Source organism: Manis pentadactyla, chromosome 14, assembly GCF_030020395.1.
Source record: "Manis pentadactyla isolate mManPen7 chromosome 14, mManPen7.hap1, whole genome shotgun sequence".
In the NCBI taxonomy this organism is placed as follows: domain Eukaryota; kingdom Metazoa; phylum Chordata; class Mammalia; order Pholidota; family Manidae; genus Manis; species Manis pentadactyla.
The window spans coordinates 47,254,879-47,265,953 of record NC_080032.1 but is presented as its reverse complement, the minus strand read 5'-3'; positions in this window follow the sequence as shown (position 1 = coordinate 47,265,953).

Genomic DNA, 11,075 nt, shown 5'->3' with positions numbered 1-11,075 from the left:
TTGTAGGTATAAGTATATGTTAAATAAATAAATGCTCCACAAATATTTTCTGAATAAGTGTTTACTATTATTCTGTTTAATCTTCTGATTGAAAATGGATTTTCAGGGCTGGGAAGATTCATTGTACCATGTAGTGTGGGGTTCTGTAATGTCCATGATTAAACAGCTGTCAATAGATTTTTTTTTTTCATCTGAAAGGAATTGGCAGCTCTCTTAATTGTTAAGTAGAGAAAGTGGTTATTATTTAGCATCTGTAACTGGAATATTCAGGTACACCATAAACATTTTTATTCTCAAAACAGTGCTGTGTGCATGTCACTAGTTTAGAGATGGATGTCTGAGCTTAAAATTCTGCCATATGTAAGTAAATGGGTGCAGAAGTAGAACTTTGTAACCCTTAAGTCTGCAGCAGAGTGCTGAAGCAGTAAAGTCTTACTGCTGTTCTTCAGGACTGGTGGGGATATGACCTCCTGACACCGCCATTTATGATCGTACAGGAAGCATGGCAAGGCCGCGCTCCTTACAGGGTTTTTGTAGTGCCAAATGTTGGAGAGGTGTTTGCCGAATTTCCAAAAGGGTGTAGGAAACCTGGCCCTCACGGCCCGCTCCTGTGCTCTGGGAAACTGAGCAATTCGCTTAAGTTCTTCTGTCCTCAGTTTGTTTACATCTTTGTTTACATCCACGTTGCGGTGACGGTATATTAAGTGATGCCTGGGATCGCTGGTGCCTGTCAGGCCACCGCCAGTACTGTTTCCAGCTATGTATTGTCTGACATGCCGGCAGCTCACAGCGGGCAGGTCTCAGCATGCAGGTTCCTAGGCCCTTGCACAGATTTCACAAGGCAAAGTGGAAAAGGGGGCTGAGGGTGGAATTTGGGAATTTGTATTAAAAGAGAAGAAAATAAAAACCCCTTCAGGTGATTCAGAAGCACATTTATGCCCAAGAGCCACTTTTTATGTTATCACAGTTCCCCAGTGTTAGATATAAGGACATTTCATTCTCATTCAGGCCTGAGAAGTATGTATGAGAAGTATTGTATGGAGGCATTACTGACACTTCTAACATACGAGGAGCAACAGAGACTAGCCTCATTTGTTCTGACCTTCTTTCTTCAGATACTGAATTTGAAATCATTAAAGGCAAAACCCTGTTCATATAATTTTGGTTAAGTTCAGATCTTTTGGCATTTAGGGTCTTGCAACCATTCCGTTGGCATAAAAACCTTCATAGGAAATAGCCAGCTAAGGTAAGTACTCTAACGCTCCAACATGCATGGTGTTTTGGTATTTCTTTTCCTCTCTCAATCCTCCTCTCAGATGTTATGAGAAGCAGAACAGGGACTGAGTCAGACAGTGAGATAGGAGTCAGTTGTGTTTTTGGTGTGAAAAATAAATCACTTATATGTATATAAATATGTACATTCACATACATTCTTAGATATTTACCCACAAAATGATCAGATAAAGACAGTTGGATTGACCCTCAGATTTCCAGTCCTATTCCTGGAGCTGCTCTCGGTGTTAATTTTTATCTGACTATCTGGGCATAAACTATGTGCTTAGGAAGTTGAGAGACCCTGAATTCTGCTTCCTCAGGAATATTCTGCAAAACATTTTGATATGTAAGTCCTTTGAGTTGACATCGTCTTAACATTCCTGGGAGGCAGCCCGCACCGCCACGACCATCCCTGTTTGCCCCACGCAGGGTCTTGGTGAGAACAGATTGGCCAGTTGGACACCTTGCTGGAGCAGAAGTAACCCAGGAATCATTTTCAAGTCTTTTGGCTTTGCATCCTGGCTCTTTCTTCCATACCCCATTCATGCCCCAGTTCAGAAGTTTTTCTATATTTTTCTTACTTAAGTCTTCTTATAAACACCTCTGTACTTGGAGTGCAGGAAACAAAGAATTACCACCCTGACTTTGTTGAGAAAAATTTCTTCAAACCTCCCATGATGATGGCTACTGTCCTGACTGCGTGGTGTGAACTCACTAGCCGGAAACAGACTGCGGCAAAAGGAAGGCTGGGCAAATCCATTCAAGAAACCCCAGACCTAATGAGATCTGTATTTACTTAGACACATGATGGTGCAAAATAGCAAAAAGCTCTTCAGCCTGCCCTCTATTCCTCACTCCATCTGCCTCTGCTTCAGCTCAGGCTCTGTTAAAGTTTAGCTGACACATAGTAGGTACCAGAAAACAACACAAAACAAATGTTGAATGATTGAACTACTGCAGCCAAGGCCTCCTTTCTGTTTGAAATGTCCTAGAGGTAGCAGCGCCGGGACTTGAAGCACAGCTAGAAATGTTCAGAGTATCAGCCGTCAACCACCACACTCTGCTGCTCCCAGATCATTAGCCACTGTTGTGCCTAAAATGCAGACCTGAGGGCCTGGCTCTTTCAGCACCAGTAGCACTTTCGATTTAATATTTGTAAAATTCAACTTTCTACAATCTCTGCTTCCATTTAGCTGGTGTACTGAAATTTCCTAGGCAAGGAAATTACCATATGAAATGTGGCTTTTGGTCAGATCCTGGTACTTCCTGAAACCCTTCCTGAATACATTCCTAAATAGCCACTGCTTATTGTTTTGTTTAGATCACGGGTTCACTAAGAGGAATTTGAGATACAGTTCTGCATGGACACGGGCACAACCCTAGATTTGCCATGTCTACCATATACTCTGTACCTGGGGTCCTTTCAGAAATGGTTCAACCACCCCTTTGGGGAAAAGAAGGCTGCTTAATATTCCTTTATACTCTGGAGCCCTCTCTGCAGAGAACAACCCTGTTACTGGTGAAAAGTAGAGCCAGCCAAGCTGCCTCTTGCCTCCTTTAGCCAGTTAGCTCACTTACTCGCTGTGCAGACCCACTGCCTTTGGACTATCATTCTGAGAGAGAGGAAGCTTATGCTGTGTTAAAGAGTCTGTGGTTTGGAGACTGAAATAGAGGCTTAATTTGACCCAAACACAAAGTCTTTTTCTACATACCTAAATCTACAGTAACTTTTACTGATGGAAGTTGGCCTTGATCTGATCATTTTAAAATATCTGGGGAGATAGAACATGGTCAGAGTTGAATCAAAACTTGGTGTATCTGGGGAAAGTAAGAAATTTTTTTTTTGACAGACAGTGCAATCAAGAGGCAAAATGGCGTCAGACGGACATACTCCCTATAGACCAGCCTTTTGATCTTGGGCTTCACTGAACCTCAATTGTAAAATAATGAAAATAATACATGTCTTACAACATTGCTGTGGGGATTCAGAGCAATGATATATAGGAAGTAACTGGCAAAAAATTTTCTCAATAATGCTAGTTTTCTTTCTTAGAACATTTCTACTAATTTCAGCCTTGTTCCCCAAAGACCTACAAGATGATTTTATTGTAGTCATATCATAAATTATCTTACAGAGATTGAAGGGTTTTATTTTCTTTCCCATATATTGTTAGTTAATTGGAGCTTTTCTGTGCTTTGAGGCTGATGAAGAGTGGGTATGAGCGAAGTAGGCAATGCTCATTCACCAGTTCCTTCTCTTCTCTTACTTCATGAACATCAAACTCTGGAAGGGTATGGAAAACAGAAGGGAGTGGAGTATAAGTGGTTCCCCTCCTGAGGGCTGGCATCACAGTTATCAAGACTGCTTTTAATAGGAGTCATTTCATAAAAGGCCCAAAAGCAAACAAAAAGTGATACAGACTTGAGAGCTCTGTCCATGGTGTGATCTGTTCCTTCCACCTTTCGTGACAGGGTCTTCATGTCTGCAGGTAGATCTGCTGTGTTGACAGGGTTGCCCAGCATGCATCAGAGCCAAGCTGGGAGTCTGGCTGAGCTTTCAACTCCCTGCTCTTTGTTTCTTATTTGAAGAAAACCTTTCTAATTTAGTCACTTGCCGTTTTCTCTTTGATCCAAGAACCCCTGGGGAAGGTCAGCCTTGAATCAATCTGAGAGAATGCGGTCCATTTAGGATGGGTTAGTGTTCAGATTAGGAAAAGAAAATAAGCAAATTATATTGCGGTGGACTACCTTTGATGTCACTGCAATATGATACTTCTGTATGAGAAAGAGCATGGAACATAGCTGGATAACCGCACCCTGGGGTCAAACCAGACTTAGTTCAAATCCTGGGCTTCTCATGTACTAAAACTAAAGTTTTCAAAAACCTCTGAACCTAAATTCCTTTATCTCTAAAGCAGGTGAGATAATGTCTCTACATCAGAGATAATGATACTTACCTTGAAGGATTATTGTAGCATGGGTTAAATGACTCTGTATGCAAAGCATCTAGAATTTAATAGATTCTCAAAGAGTAGCTATTTGCAGGCCATTTTTATTTGAGGTAGTTCTCTTTTTTATTAAAAATGTCTTATAGAAGGTGAACCTTCTGAATCAGTCTGAACAAGTGAGATTCTTCTTATGCAAATACAAATTCAAGACATTTTCCAAAACCAACTGTAAAGGGTGGGTTTGTACTGCCTGTAATTTTGAAGTATGATCCTCTTGCTCTCTTTCATTAATGTAAAACTGTGTCTGCCTTCTCTTCCAAGCTACAGAATCATGCCACATTCAAGATTCCTTTCCTGCCAGTTCCATGTAATTCACTCACTTAAGTATAAAATATCAAGATTGCAGAGAAATTTGTGGTATAAGCAATGGACTGGCTGACTTGAAACCCATTTTCAATCCCTCCTCTCTTGCTTTTCTTGCTAGGAAATTAAAAGACAACACTGACAGCCTCTCTTGAAGTTCAGGGTATCATGTTCTGATGAATAATATGTACATAGAAATCTTACAAATATGCCAAAAGCATTTTGGGAAACATTTTTAAGAATGAAAAAGAGGGCATGATATATTTTTTGAAAAGCTTGTGAGGCTGTTACCCTTCCATCTTCTTCCTTTTTGACATGTGACTGATGCTTAGAAGTGGAGCAGCTGTCCTATAACTCAATATGCTAAAAATAATAGAGCTAAAATATGGAAAGCACCTGAGTCCTGATGTCATCAATGAACACCTGAATCAATGTTTCAGCCATCTATTCCATTCTTCAACAAATATCTATTGGGCATTTCATGAAAATATATGTATCTTTAGATTTTGGAGATATAGCAGTAAAAACAGACAAAAATTCCTGATTGCATGGATCTTACATTCTAGTGTGAGAAGAGAGACAGAAAATTTCTAACTCTGTGTGTGTGTGCACGTGTATATGGTATGTCAAAATGATTTTTTAAATCCTAAGGAGAAAAAGAAAAGCAGAGGGCTAGGAAGTGCTCAAAGTGGGTATGTTTTACTGCTGAAAGACCCATATGGGAATTAAAACCTGGGAAATGGATCATGACTTCAGTTCTGGGCTTTATGTTATACAATATAAATTAAAAATGCAAAATGAAATTAGCCCTGCTGGTTGCAAGGCAGGTGGTGTGGGAGGTTACTGGGGTGAGTGGGCTTGTTAGGGACAAGCAGACTGGTAGATACTCTCTCCTTACTTCATGACGACAATGTAGAGGCTAGGGAAGGGGTAGTCTTCCTAGAGCCATAGACGTGGAGAGCTGCTAGGTCTTCTCCTGACTCAAGCCAATGGATGTTAGCAAAATGTCACCAAATTTTGCTTGCGGCTCTGCTGCTTGCTAATTAAGAAAAATAAGCTAGCATGTATTGAAGAACACACTGGGTATTCTGTTACCTGCACCTGGAATATTCCTAACTGCAACAGATACAGCAGCAAGAAGGAATGAACCAACACTTACTGGGCATGTACCATGTGACAGAAACTAGGTTATTCTGTATACATGTCACTACTTTTTATTTTCATAGTAACTCAGTGGGGTAGACAATTTTACTGTCATTTTATAGCTGAGAAAAGTTAAGAACTGACTTGAGTCTTTGAGTAAGTGTTAGCCTGGATTTAAATCTAGATATTTGTGTCTAAAGAGCATCGCTGTTTTCCTATTTATTCACTAAAAAATAAAGTAATGAGTATTTTCTACATGTCATGCTTTATGCTAGACACTTGAGTTAGGAGCAGTATGATAAATCAGATGGAGTCCTGGTTCTTAAGAAAATCTCTAAGAGGTGAGGAGGAAAGACATCACAATTTAAAAAATTAAGGTTAGGTAATTCAGACATTTATGGAGCACATTGTGTTCTTGCACCCGTGCAAGGCGCTGAGCTGATTCATAGAAGTCTTACGGAGCCCTGGTCCATGACTTATCATCCATTGGGAGAGTTAAGCCCTAAATAAGAACTTCCAATAAGGCTTGAGGTAGATTTTAAAGAGGTAGATGCGAAGCATGAAAGGACCAGGAGAGAGTGATTGGGTGGTGGGATGAGTGGGTAGAAAAGGTACTGGGATACCTGGCAGACAACAGTTGGGTGAATGGGTGTTGGTGAATGAAAGGCCATGAGACTTAGAGTCGGTCATTGCAAGGTGAAAGAGGAGGTGGGTGAAATCATCAGATCTGGTGATAGAAAGGTAGCTCTGGCAGATGCAGAAGGGAAACACATATAACCCTGTTTACCTCCTTATACTTTGTAATCCCACCTTATGTAATTCAGGACCTCATCTTTAGATAGCCTATTTTAATTTTATTATATTCAAGAGACTGAAGTTTCTCATTCATGAGATGAAATAAATTCTGCCCACTATTAAATATTGGTAAAATGTCATCACACACTTAACATTTCAAACTGATATCACCTCTGAACCCATTTAATATACCATTCCCTTCCAGGAAAAAGAATTCAGTCATTTCTGGATGCATCAAGGGTCAATCAGAATGTCTAGGGAAAAAAAGACAAGAATCACTCATTCCTTGTGTATAACTGAGCTTCCTGCTCATTTGAGCAGCCTCTCATGTTATAATCCAGTTATTTTTCTCCCAAATGTAAGTGTGGAATGAGTGTATGATGTGTTTGGCCACAGCAATAAAATACAGTGTGTTCAGAAATAAAAATAAACAGAAACAAAAGCGAACTCATGCATTGGAAAACATCGAGGCTGTGATGTCAGTTTTCTCCTCACCCGGTAATTTTCCCAAGCCCTTGGTTCAGCTGAGATTTGCCACCGTCCGTTACCTCCTTTTATGAGCATCAGGATTGCTTTATTGTTGCAGCGCTTGGCAAAATACTTCTCTTTTACAAGTAATCTAGATCCGTCAAGCTGTCTACTTGTACTACATCAGTCACTACTTTGTAGTTTATCTGGTGACAGAGACTGCCAATAAAATAATGCTGTAAAATATTCCAGTGTGAGGAAGCTAATTCTGGGTGGGTTAATAAAGCCGCCATGATTCATCTTGCTATGTAGCCTGCTTTTATGTGGAGCTTCTTTTAGGTGGATGTGCAAAATCGCATTGAGGAGCTGGAATTTATGCTGTATGTAGGCGTTTACTTAATTTATATATTTACTTTCGTTCAGACCTACGTTTGAAATAAAGTGAATAGGTTTCTCCCCAGGATGATGGAGTATATCCTGGGGTGAATTCTGAGTAGGCTCCTGAACTCAGGTAATAAAACAGAGGCAAAGAGGCAAAAAACGACAGCTCTGGGGCTGCTTTATTATGCCTTCTCTCTGGATCTATGCAAAGCAGAAGTGGTATCCAAGTCTTTGTAGGGAGTATTTAAGCAGGCATTTGGAGAGCCCTGCTCATGAGTATTTTAATGACCTTAGTTCAAGCCAAGAGCAATAAACATCTCAGAAAGAGGCTGTTAATTGAAAAGACCAGTGACTTCAGAAGGATTAATATTACTGTCAGACCCAGCTTGTTTTTTCTCCCTTTTAATTTAGCCTTCTGTTTTAATTTACAAACAGCTATGCAGATTGGAGCTTTAGAAGGCAGGAGTGCGAAAGGTAAGTGGAATACATCTGGGGCCCATGGGCCAGAGCTGAGACGCTAAGGCAGAGATTTAGTCTTGGCTCTGTCATTACTATCCTCATCTGTAAATGGGTATTCTAGTATTCCAGAGCATCTTTTAGCATACCTCTTGATGTTATTCAGATCCTTTATCTAATCAATGACAAAGTATTCTGTAAAGCATATCTAAAATAACAATACAGTGAACAGAGAAAAATAAAAGAAATAGAAATAACATACATTTTTAAAAGATTTAATTAAGATAATGTATTCAGTTTTACCAGCTGGAGGTTCAGATCACTTTTGTTATTTCAATTAATTAGTTGAGCTCCCATAGATTCTATTAATGAACATTCCAGTGCTTGAGACCCTGCTACCTCTCCCAATTCCACAAATTGTTAATCCAGCCTGAATGGGGAAGTTGCCAAGGCTGGAGAAATGACATTTATTCCTGAGGCAGCTTCTACTGGGGAAGCTGGGGAAGCTTCTACTGTTGAAACCATATCTTGAGCAACAGCCCAGTGAGGACCACCCTGCCTTCATGCCTTGTTTAGGCAGATTCTGGCACAGCTGCAGTGGAGCCCATGTTTGGGCTTCCAATGTTACAAATGTTGTAAACTGTATACTCACAGGCAAAACCACTCTTTGCATGGTCTGTCCAAACAGACTTCCTCCTGCAGCCTGCGCACAGTTCCCAGGTGCTCACTGCTGGGCCTGAGGCCAGACCAGCTCATCAATGCTGGTATTTGCTTTACGTGAATAGGTATCTTTCATGGTGAGAACCATTGAAGAGGTGCTACTTCCATTGATCTTCTGGGGGGATTTATAATCTGGTTTCCTCCAAGAAGCCTCCTCAGGCTCTCTGCAAATGTGCCACTTTCCAGCAGTTTTTCTGGCTGCCAGATAGATAGGAAGGACCAACCTTTGCCAGATGCAAAGGACTAGTTCCTCTCTCCTCCACTGAGGTGGGTATCTACCCTCCTTACATTTGCCTATCCATACACTGCCTCTCAAGTGCTCTTGGTTGAGTCAAAGATGCATGCCAAGAAGGCTTTTCTGTAGATGAAAAAGAATCGGAATTTATGTCAGTAAAAGAAAATGCTAAGTTACCCTTCATGAAACCCTCTGCTATACAAATAATTTCATCTTTTGCTTTTTTTATTCTATTACTTTTTCATGTCCTTCCTGAGTATTCCACCTCTGCTTTGAAATCTCATTCTAAAATCACCTTTCTCAAAGGATATCTGAAGGATTTCTCTTACCATGCACTCCCCTTCTCCCAAAAGCTGGGGCTTGGTAGGTTAATATACCTATAAAAATTGGGAAAAGCAAATGATGCACTAATGAACAAGAGCTAATGAGTTAAATCTAGTATATCAATTATATTTCCTGAGTTAGAAGCATGCAGTCTACACAGGAGGGATTCTTAATCCCTTATTCTCCTATCACATCACAGAGCTGGATTTCAGGCCCTGCCTCCTCCGGGCCATGTTGCCTTGAGGAAAATACATACCCTAGAGCTTATTTCTTCATCTATTATTAATCATCGAATACTGACACTTTTGTTTGTTTCAAATATTTCCTAAGTTTCTCCTCTTATTGCCATCCTTAGCTCCACTGTGAAAAGTCAACTCTTCATAACTTGAATCATCTCCTGACTTGATCACTACAAGGCTCCACCAATTGGATTTCTTCTCACCAGTCTTGCTCCTCTCAAACCCATCTTCCATTCTGCAGTGAGTGGCCGGTTTAAAGTTCTCATTTCACTATCATCTATTTCTTTTTGGTGAGTCCTATCATCAAGGTAAAGCCAAGTCTCTCAATGTGACTTACCCCACAAGCCCTTTCTCCCGTTTTACACTCTATGTCTTAAAATTCCTCTTGCTTTTTGACATTTCTCACTGGTCCTATGTCATTTCTTGTCTCCATTTCTTTGGCTGATCTGTATTTCTCATTAGAATTCTCCTCTTCCTTTTTTTGCTTGGTTAACGCCTACTTACTGTTTAAAATGCAATTTAGTTAGCTGCACCTTCTCAATCCCCATCATATTGTTGGCCTATTTTCTGCAACAGGGTTGCCTTATTATGTCATCACTGTCCATATTTCTTTCACAGTGGAGGATGAGTGATTTGAGAGTACAAATTCTCTTTTCAAAGTTTTCTTTTCAGGGGCTGGTAGGAGCTCAATAACTGTCAGGTTGAAGGAATGAATTGCAATGTAGAAGTCAAAGTCTACCTCAAAGGTTCATTGTGAAACCTAGATGAGCTGTGTCTGTTGAAGTGACTCTATTTGCCTTTATCACATAGTAAACATTGAGTGTGTGTTTTATTTCCTCCCACTGCAATGAGTTGCACATGTTGCTTAAAGGAAGGTTTATAAGTGAAACCATGCTTATTACCCATATTTCTTCTAAACCCTGCTGGACATTTTGACTATTAGTCTTCAAACTATTGTGTTGGAAGATTTTTTTTAAAGACTTTGTTCATAATGGCATTGCAGTATGTCCATCATATCAAAAGATAATAAACCCTAAATTGATGGCCATTAGAACCTATTTCTCTCCTATAACTGATCTTACCATGATTTCTATTTGATACCAGTCTGTGTTTTGACAGAAGATAGAACAGTTCTCAGGTCTGTTGTGTGGCGCTAGGAGATATTCCATGGAGCCCAAGGTAGGATGAGTCCAACACTGCTCAAACCAGCCAGTGGGGAAAGATCAGTAACTTGGGAAAGTAGAAGTACTAGTTTATCTGAGTTATATTCACAGAATTTCCCTCAATTTTTCTTTCTTCTGGGAAGCAAAAATGGATGGTACCCTTCTGCCTGAGAGTGTGAACTCTTACCACTTACTAGCTGTATAACTTTGGCAAGACCTTTAACCTCCATGAGCTCAGTTTCTCATCTATATAAATGGAATAATTATGCCCATGTTATCTACTCTATGAAGTTATTGTAAAAGTGTGTATAGGAAAGCCCTTTCTAAACCACAAAGAAAAACGAACAGGTAAAGGGTTACTATTAAGTTTTTCTGTTTAAGAAAATTCCTTTTTCCCATAATACTTCAAAGACTTTTAGAATATGGATTAAGCCATGGACTCTCATTAATTCTTTAAGCTGGCATATAGTGTGTGATAATAAATGGTAAATAATCACAAAAATTCTTTCTCAGTAGGTAAATTTGGCCCCCAAAAGTGTCTTTTGTGTAGTCAAATGTTTCCTTT